This window comes from Podarcis cretensis (genome assembly GCF_951804945.1).
Source record: "Podarcis cretensis genome assembly, chromosome: 5".
NCBI classification, from domain to species: Eukaryota; Metazoa; Chordata; class Lepidosauria; order Squamata; family Lacertidae; genus Podarcis; species Podarcis cretensis.
Genome location: NC_137174.1, coordinates 24,042,819 through 24,052,903, shown reverse-complemented (window position 1 = coordinate 24,052,903; position 10,085 = coordinate 24,042,819). Strand labels below are relative to the sequence as shown.

The 10,085-nt window shown below is 43.2% G+C and overlaps 2 long non-coding RNA genes across 3 annotated transcripts; one reads left to right on the top strand and one right to left on the bottom strand.

The window, feature by feature from the left end:
• Window positions 1–1,828: 1,828 nt before the first annotated feature.
• On the bottom strand, window positions 1,829–4,155 carry LOC307217329. Of its 2 annotated transcripts, none has more exons than XR_013839565.1 (3): window positions 3,635–4,155; window positions 3,032–3,224; window positions 1,829–2,005 (listed from the first exon to the last, which is right to left on the bottom strand). It is a non-coding gene; the product is annotated as an uncharacterized lncRNA (long non-coding RNA). The 2 variants fall into 2 exon arrangements; XR_013839566.1 differs by having other exon boundaries at window positions 1,829–2,002.
• On the top strand, window positions 3,313–8,568 carry LOC307217328. Its single transcript, XR_013839564.1, has 3 exons — window positions 3,313–3,527; window positions 6,297–6,359; window positions 6,850–8,568. It is a non-coding gene; the product is annotated as an uncharacterized lncRNA (long non-coding RNA).
• Window positions 8,569–10,085: the final 1,517 nt, after the last annotated feature.

Below are 10,085 nucleotides of genomic sequence, written 5' to 3'. Positions count from 1 at the left end.
GTCTTTGTTTGCACCTTCTCAGTTTATTCATCATTTTGACTGTGAGTCTTGTTGGTTATAGTAGTTTTGCCTTTGTAAAAGGCATACCACACCAGCATTAAAAAATTAGAGGGGGGGGGATGAGTGAGTGGTTGGTTTATATTATCAGCTGATCAGAGGACACACTCATCACAGTCTAATCTTGTGCCATCAGAGCTGATCCCTTTTCATTAATATCTACAAACACTTTAAACTCTTGAATATGACAAAATCTATATCAGTGTGCCTTCCTCCAAATCGCATCTCAGATTTGCTTAAATTTGCAGCTGTAAGACAAGTGTATCAGATTGTGGTCTGGTGCATACAAATATAATAATTATGCTGAGCTTGCCAAACAACTAACAACTGTCTGAGTTTAAGCCCCCTTTGAACTTGAGGTCCAGGCCAAAGGGCCCTCCTGCACACACAAACACTGGCTGGCCTTGCTTGTGATACAGCTGAGGAAGTGGGGAGGGTCTCTTTCATATATTTTGCAATCCTCCGACTGGCAGGGAAGGGATTTCCAGTGGCATCCAGGAAGCTATCTGTGCAGGTAGAATATAGAAGCTAAACTTCAAAGAGGATGCAAAGCTGTCGTTTGGATCCATCGTCTTTTAGTTGCATCCCTAAGATAAACACAAGTCGCCATGTTCCTGGAAGAGGCTTCTGCAAAATGTTTCTTCCCTTTGCAAATCAGCAAGAGCAGAGCCAGGGCAGTGTTCATCTCTTAACAGGGACCACTCACAGTTGATTTGATGTGATTTGCTCAGTAGCTCTTGGGTGGAGCCAAGGATTAAAACAAAACAGACGATCCAGAACAAGCAGCGTGAGTCATATATTTCCCCTCACTCGCAACTTAAAAACAAGCACACTTCTAAATAATCCTTGAGCCAGATGTGTGTGCCTAGTGGAGTTTTTTTGCAAAAGAAAAGCCTTTGGGTGTGGCAACATAAATTGGGGTTCATCAAGCATTTCCTTGCCTCAATTCACAGATTTCAGGGTCTCTGTACTGTCCCACCATCTTTGCCCAGGACATCTTTGCCACATGGTATGGTGCTCAACTGCCTGTTTTTCAACACAGATCCAAAACGTAGGAAGCTGCCATATACTAAGAATGTGTACACACTACAAATTCATAACACAAGAATCTTGGGAGTTATAGTTTGGACAACCACTCCCAACACCCTTAACAAACTATGGTTCCCAGAATTCTTTGTATGTGTGATGTGCATGCACAATTATACCACTTTAAACATGATGGCTTCCTCCAAGGAATCCTGGGAACTGAACTTCATTAAAGGTGCTGAAAGCTGTTAGGACACTCCTATTCCCCCACATATCTACAATTCCCTGGGAAGAGGAATTGATGGTTAAACCACTCTGGGAACTGTAGCTCTGGAAGGGGAATGGAGTCTCCTAAAAACTCTCAGCACCCTCAACAAACGACAGTTCCCAGGAGTCTTTGGGGGAAGCCATGACTGTTAAACTGCTGTAGCATTGCTTTAAATATATGGGGCAGATGTGGCCTAAGTCAGACCACTGGTCTGTCTAGCTCAGTATCAACTGTATAGACAGACAGGAATCACTGCCAACCCTACCTTGACATGCTGGTGTTTGAACCTGGTGTTTTTTCCGTGCAAAATATGTGCTCAGCTGCTAAGACATGGCTCCTCCCAACTGTATAACTGCTTCATCACCTCAGGTCTCCCCAAGTTCCAAAGTGGGCAAATGTCCCAAATCCAGGCCTTGTTTTAGCTTCCAAGGGACCTCTCAGCTCAAGGCCAACACAAAAAAACAGCTGCCTCAATGGTGCCTTAACACCCCACCTGTGTGTTTTATTAAGCCAGCAGCAAGCTGTTTCTGTTGCCTTTTGTTCTCAGAAGTCCATGCATTGCCTGACGGGTTCTTTCCTTTCCTCGCCACCTGACACATCTGGACTGTACTTCATATTTGTTTGCTGGCTTCAGGTGGCTGTTTGCTCTCTCTGCTTTTTAAAATTCTGAGTCAAGAGATGAGAGACATTAATGGCCTGTCCAATGCTGCATTAAATGGTGAGCAAAACACGCCTCATTTACTAAAACACCCTAGTTCGGCAATACGATTGCTAGAGTCAATACCGGTGATCCCGCGAACAGAAGCTCAGGTAAGTATTGACACAAACTCTGCTGGCTGCATGACTGGATTAGAAGAACCACTAAATAAAGCTCGGCTCACCACCATACCAGAACGGGGAAAGATGGCTTAGTGGTTTTTAGTACAGTGGTGCCTCGTATTAGCGGCTTAGCGGCTATTAGCGGCTTAGCGGCTATTAGCGGCTTTGCGGCTTAGAAATGGGGGGGAAGGGAAAAAACTCGCAAGAACTCGCAAGACATTTCGTCTTGCGAAGCAAGCCCATAGGGAAATTCGTCTTGCGAAGCACCTCAAAAGACGGAAAACTCTTTCGTCTAGCGAGTTTTTCGTCTTGCGAGGCATTCGTCTTGCGGGGCACCACTGTAGTTTCTTGCATTTCATGGTGTACCAATTCTGTTAAATAAATCAATAAAAAGGAACAAGTTTGGAAGCGAGTAAGTAATATGCACAAATTGCCTAAAGAGGGTGTGCATACAAATGACTGTTAAGACTTAAATGAATTAACCAAATCTATGCCATTTAAGATACTGCATCTATCCCCTGAATGGTGCACAAAGGAGGATAAGGGGCCTGCACAGAGACATCTGAGCACCAGTATGTTGTGTTCTTGGAGGCCTAGGACAAGGAGGAAGGGCCTTAGTTTCCTATATCCTTTTTCGAAGGATGGTACTTTGTAAATGTTTAGCGCAATAGAAATGAAATCCATATGCCAGAGCAAAAAATCAGAATGCAACCTTTGAGGACACTTCTGCAAAGGCAGGAGTAGCCAATGTGGTGTACTTTGGTGTATAATGTGGTGTACTCTATCCAACATGACAAATAGTTGGGGGTTAAGGGGAGTTGTGGTTCAACAACATTGGAAGGGGGGCACCACATTGATTACCTCAGTATTGTGGATACACAGGCCCAGATATGAACGGACATTGGTGCCTCTCTCACACAACTACCTCTGTGTTGCTTCGTGCTGACGTGCCCGCCATTTGCTCAGTTATTTTCCACCGAGATTCTATTCAGAAGGGATGAGCACTATTCCCACTGATGCAGAAAGAAAACGCTTGCTGAGACACACCTCCCACCTGGGAAAGGCAAAGAATTTGGCATTTTGACACGTGCCTTCAGTTTCGTTTATCTGGGCTTAAAATGCTAAGCCACCTGAATGCTCCACCTATTGAAAATATTTGTCGAGTGAGCATCAGGGTGGGGGTGTCTTGGTTTGTATATAAAACCAGCATGGGCTGGAGACACTGCCGCAGAATTTTTAGAAGGCCAATGTTTTAAATTTGGTTAAGGACAGAAGCTGTTGAAAACAACCATGTCTGGAAAGCAACCATGTTTTAAGGGCTTCGCTCAACAAGCTGAAGGGACTGTGCAGGATGCTGGTAAGAAACTATCTATCTATCTATCTATCTATCTATCTATCTATCTATCTTGGTTTCACTTCAGATGCCCAATGAAAAGGAGTTTTGTTCTCAGGGCTGGTTTATACATTCTCAGTAGCATCAAGCTGGTCTCCTTCCTTCCTGGTCTCTGCTTCTTGTAAACCAGAATGCACCCCTCTGAAAAAGTGTATTGCTGATTGAAGACACTTCCAACTCTATGATTCTATGACTCTAGGAACTAACTCTTCCAACTCTATGATTCTACAACTCTGTGGCATAGCAAGTTAGGCTGCATCCACACAGCATTTTATTCCATTTTCACAAAGTTTCCTTATCTGATAATTTCCACACTTTATGCAATCTTTCCCACAATGTAAAAGCCACTACTGGAAAAACAGCGGACTCTAGCAGAAGTTTAGTGTACATTTCCAGGTTATTTGGCTCCGGGGGGGGGGGGGGGACGGGACCAATTTTACAACCAGTTAACTCAGCAAATTGCAGGAGTTCTGTGTTGTAGTCTCAGGTGAAGAAATTTCAGGCGGTATTTAAGCATACAGTTTTTTCTACAATATCAAATTTAGCATGGCATGCTGGTATATTGAGCAACAAGCCACAGTTCCATAATGCAACAGGTGAGGCAGTATAAAAGAAACATTAAAATCTGGGGTAGAAGTGCTAGCATTATAATTAGGATTGTTGGCATCCGTCTGTCTTGGGAGACAATGGAGGAGTGCGTCTTTGGGGGTGATGTCAAAACATTGGAAGGTTACAGTGCCTGCTGTGGCTGTAGAGACCGATACAGGAGAGACATGCTTTGTTGCAGTTGAGGCAGATGAAGGTTGTGCTGTTGAATGCAGCCTTAGACTTCTATAAACAAGGTGTTATTGTTTTTAAATGCTTGAAGGAGGCTGAATTTCATTTAAAAAAACAAAAAACACCCATGTGCAGTCTGAAGTGGAACAGTCCAGGAAGAGCTTCACCAAAGAACAGGTTAGCCCTTCAGCAACAGGGATCTAACAATGGCATTTCTTGATTGACATTATATGGTCTGCTTAATAGTCCTGAGCGTTAAAGTGGATGCAGCCTACTTTTATTATGTTTATTGCATTGTATCTTGCATTTCCTCTGGAGAGCTCGGAACAATGTGCCCCACTCTCGATTTTATCCTCATGACTATGCTGCAGGGGTGCCAAGTTGAATAAAATTGGGGGGGGGCCAAATGAGCCCCACCCCACATAAATGATCACATGAAGTGGCACACACACACACCATTTGAATGGCAATGCCCATCAATTTTTTTTGGGGGGGAGGCCCTCAAATATTTTATGAAGGCCCCCGAAAGGACCTCAGCCCCTAGGAGTTGGCTCTTATGCTACGCTGTGAGATAGATCAGGCTGAGAGATGGAATGGCAATGCAAGCATCAATGTTTGTTTGTTGTTGTTGTTTAGTCGTTTAGTTGTGTCCGATTCTTCATGACCCCATGGACCAGAGCACGCCAGGCACTTCTGTCTTCCACTGCCTCACGCAGTTTGATCAAACACTGTCCAACCATCTCGTCTGCTGTCATCCCCTTCTCCTTGTGCCCTCAATCTTTCCCAACATCAGTTAGGGGAGTGGTGTGAGCTAGCCATCACTGTAGTACGCTCAGAGGAATGGTGAGATTTCTTTTCTGTACCGAAGTTAAATAGCCTTTCCTGCTCACCCCATTACTTGTGATGTCACTGCTTTCCTCTCTCCTAAAAACAACTCAGTTCTGAAAAACATGTACATTCATGTCCTCAGATGCCACTGATCTGCTAGGTCACAGCCATTCACCCAGGTGCTGTGATAAGGAAGATCTTGTTTTTCCTATGATATCTATGTACTCAGTGTGCACTCAAAGAACATTTTGTTATTGTCTGCTGGTGCATGTCTGATAAAGTTATCAATCTGAACCATGAGTCTAACCTCATGATGCAGGACCACACAGCTTGTGGACCCACCAAGAGCATCTCACAACCCATCAACTACAAACGGAAAATGTGCCAGGGATTCATTAAAACCCTTCGGGGGCCTCTGCATGCATGCATGGGGCTGCAAAAACACACCATGGATACCAGATGATCCTCAAGTATTGCTGATGTTTTCAGCTTGGTGGGGGTTACACTTTGCTAGGGGCGGGGGAGAAATGTGATTCAAATCACATTCAAAGGTGAGCCAAACTGATTTGCACTTCCTGAAACAATACACGAACCGAAATGCAGTCATCCTTCAAAATTTGCCACTTCAAATTTTGCAACACAGTTCTCCGGTCAAGCAATATGTACAAAAATGCCTATGCTATTGTAAAGTGTACAAAAAAGTATGCATCGGTGAAAATAATGCACAAAAATGTTATATAAGGGGGACTGCCTGCGAAAATATGAATATTAAGCAAAATTGCATACAAAGAATGTGTACATTAGGCGAAATCACACTAAAATGGTGAATTTTCATGAGGACTTTAAAAAAAATTGCAAACTGATATCAAAATTTCTACAAATTTTTACAAATGAACTGAAGATGGGAAAAATTAGCAACTGAAAGAACCCAAATTTACAGATTTTCTCACCCCTACAGTTTGCACAGGTTTTATTATAAACTGCTCTGGGAAAAGAATACATCCTGAAAGAAACCTATGATATAAATAAAAATAAAATAAATATTGCCCTTTGATTTTCCTAGTCCCTTTCCTTTGTACAACTGATTTTTTAAAATTAAATAAATCTGTTTTTTTCTCTTTCTTGCAGTAAACAAGGTGGGACAGGCCACGCAGCAAGTTGTGGACCAAGCTACCCAGGCGGGTCAGAAAGGTAGGACTCAAAATTGCTACTAGCTTAAAAGCAGATTGTCAATTCAGCATGAGCTGTGCCTGTTCCATTTATGATATGTGTATACAACCCTTGGTAGGTTGCATAATGTCAGTGGTAGCCAAGCATCTGCTTTGTAAACATAATGTCTTTTCCCAGGGGAACTCTGAAAATTATAGCTCTGTGAACACAGCAGCCGACTCAGTCTTTGCCAGTGTCATCCCAATGAGGAAGGCGCACACACTGGAATTCTGCCAAGTGCAGGGAAAACGCAGCAACATCACAACTGACCTCAAAGCACAATCCCATCCCTAACCTCTGACTGGCTAAGGAAAGGGGAAGCTGGGACATGAGAAATCAATGAATATTAAGTGGGCTATTCTGCTTTTGCAGGCAGTGGTTGTTCAGACTGGGCAGCACATCGAAGCTACACATTAGGAACCAAGTGTTTGCGAAACCCCGATTAGTAACATCCTTCCTTCCCTTTTTACAGCTGTGGACCAAGTGTACAAGGCAGCTCAAGATGGTGTGACCGACCTCGAGAAAAAAATTGGACTCAAGAAATGATGTCCATCGTGATATTGAAATCAGACCAAAGAATGTTTGGCATCCTCAGATTCACACTTCCCTCTTCCATTCTGTCGTAATCTTTATCCTTACGGAAAGCATGAAATATATTCTCTCCACGCCCCCTTTTCTGATTTGTAGATTTGCAGTCCAAAGAAAAGAAAGAAAAGGATCATATCGCCACCTTCCTTCAGAAGGAAAAACGTGCCAGATTTGGACAACTGAATTGTCTAACTACCTAGTCCAAGGCATTTTGGCACCTGTGATTGTCATATGGCATGAAAAAAGAGGGCTGCCCCCGAGATAAGATTTTTATATCCCCTGCCAGTCTCACGCCTCATTCTTGTAAAGACAAGACATCATACTACCACCAGTATATCAGGAGTCATTCCAAGGATGGAATTAACTCACCTTTTGTCTGCTTTCTCAAAAAAAAATAGCTGTCAACTGGCTGCCCCTGGTCCAAATTAAGCAGTACGTTTATGACCCTCCTAATTTCCAATCCTAGAGGCGAAAGAGGAATGGAAATGAGCATCAGTGACAGAGGGATTTTGGCAGGAAGCCATTTCGGTAGTTAAGGTGTGAAGCTTTGTCCCATGCTTCTACTCTCTTGTTAAAGTGGTCCCCCTCTGGCAACACTAGTTGTTGACCCAGGAGAGAGGGGTTTTATTTTCCAAAGTTATTCATATTGACTTTCCCTGTCCAAAAAAATTGTTAGGCTCCAGGAGCATGCCATGTAGTGCATTTCTTGGAATGTTTCCCATTGCAAGAAAATGTGGGTTGGTTAGCCCTCCACCCTATAGGACCACAAATAATCTGCAATTTGCCATCACTACTGAACAAATAACAATCAATGCGCAACTTTGCTTGTCTTCCTGAGATCTGAACAACTGCACTGTGCATAGCCAACCTGCACCTTGTGTGCACTTCTGCACATAATGTCTTTTACCACTAAACCTGTGAAGGTTTTCTGGTGGGTGTATTTTGAAATAGATCAACTCCTTTCTTGGTTGTTATCTGAGAAATGGGCTTCATCTATATATAGTTTAAAACACAGTAGGTGGAATGGTTTCTAATGCTGTATTAGTTTGCTCCACCAATAAGCTAGAGGTGTGGAGCCTGACAGTGCAACCCTGCACTGTGAGTTCTCCAAGCAGAATCAAACAATTGGAGGAACTACCACCATTTCTGATTCTCATTATCATGAATGTGCAGAAAAACCCATTGCCACCTGGGATCAGTTTTTGAGATCTCAACAACTGTACTGTGTACTTCCAGGCTGCACTATTTTTGGTTGAAACAGACTGCTTTCTTTAGCAGAGTAGTCTGTAATTGTATTGAAAACTCTGCAGTGATGCAATGTTAAGGCAGTCATAAGAATGGCTCTTAAGCCAGTCAATGGCAACTATTGCAAAACTGCAAAGTTTATTGAGGAGGGTGCAGGATAGCAATGGAACACTGTGTTGTTCGCTCTCTTCCAAGCAAACACAACCAACCAACCAACCAACCAACCAACCAACTGGTCATAGCAATACCATTAAAGCATAATTGTTAATACAGAAGTACTATTTGTTGTTTTACCTTTCATGTCTTTCCTTTTCTTGACTTGAATGTTAATAATAATAAATATGCATGACAATCTGAATTCTTTGGGTGCTTACATGTGACTGAGCTCTATGCTGCATTTCCCCCCATGGGAGTTGACAGTAACTTGCAAGGATAAAATCACAGGTGAATAAGTGGTTGTTCAAGCCACTCAACCCTCCATGTCTACCTTCTTTCACTGGAGGGGCACTTTGAGACTGGGCATCATGTGGCATAGAGCAAGGAAGTCCCTGGTTTTATTTAAACCACACTTCAGCCATTCAACTCAGGGTGTGAGACCTCTGGGTATAGGGCAGTATATAAATTTAATAAATAAAATAAATTCCGCACGGCGCAGGAGATCCACTATCAAGATATAGCTTCTTATGGATCTAGCTAGCTGAATTATACTGAGCAATTTTGCACAGAATCATTTACTTTTACTGCCAGCAGCTCTCCAGGGTCTCCAGCAGAGATCTCACCCATCACCTACTCCCTGAGCAATTACCTAAAGAAGCAAGGGGTTGCGCTTGGGCCCTTCTATATGCAAAGCATCCCTTCCGTCCTGAACCCCTGGCCTACCTGGCAGCAAGTCAGTCCAGGGTCAATCCACGTGTCCGAAGCACAGTCCCACAAAAATCCTGAAGCATCCAAGCTGAGGTCTATCAACATGGGCAGTTGAGCAAACACAGCCCCTCAGCTTTGCTTCTCTTTTTGCATGCTGATTGCAGCATCTGGGCTTGACGAGGCATATGACCCTCACCTGTTTCAAGCCTACTCCAGCTGAGGAATCACACACTGAGAGCTAGCGAGCCTCACCTGGCCAGTGAGGAAGCTGGGTTTGGGGCCCTGGCCTGCATCAGCCTCCTAGAGTGCTGCTGCTCCCTATGCCTCAGAGCCCACCGTGTTCATGGAGACAGGGGCCTCTCTGGCTCTGGTGATGGGTCCTGCTGCTCTGGTTCCTGTGCACTGGCTCCCATCCTCTCATCATCCTCCGTCACCCTGTGAGTACTTCCTACATGAACCTCTCCTTCCCCATCCCCAGCTTGCCCTGGTATGTCCCAGTCCCGGCTACACCCCTCACCAGGATCCTCTTCCACCTCCCTGTTGTTGTTTTTTTAAAATAGTATTTATTAAAGTTTTAAATGTTACAAAAAGAAAAAGAGATAACTCCAAGTTAAACAAAAACTTGACAACACATCACAATAAGAAAAGAAGAGAATAGGAAAAAAATGAAAAAATTATAAAAAACAGAAAAATAGAAACAATTAAACACAACAAACCTTCCCATAACTTATCTTTCATTTGCTTGTTTCCTTGACCTCCTCGCACCTCCCTTTTTTGTATTCTAGTTCAGTTAGCTATTTCAGCAAATCCTTTCCATCTTTCCCAATTTTTATCCTATAATTTATCTTAATGTAATGTAACTTTACCTTTCCTCTTTTCATCCATTAAAAATCTGTTTTTACTTAATCCTTTATAATATTTCTGCTAAAGCCTCTTCCACCTCCCTGTTGTCCTGCCAGTTCATGACACCTTGTATGCCAAAGTTGGGCCCTTAGATCTGCCAGTCTTTTG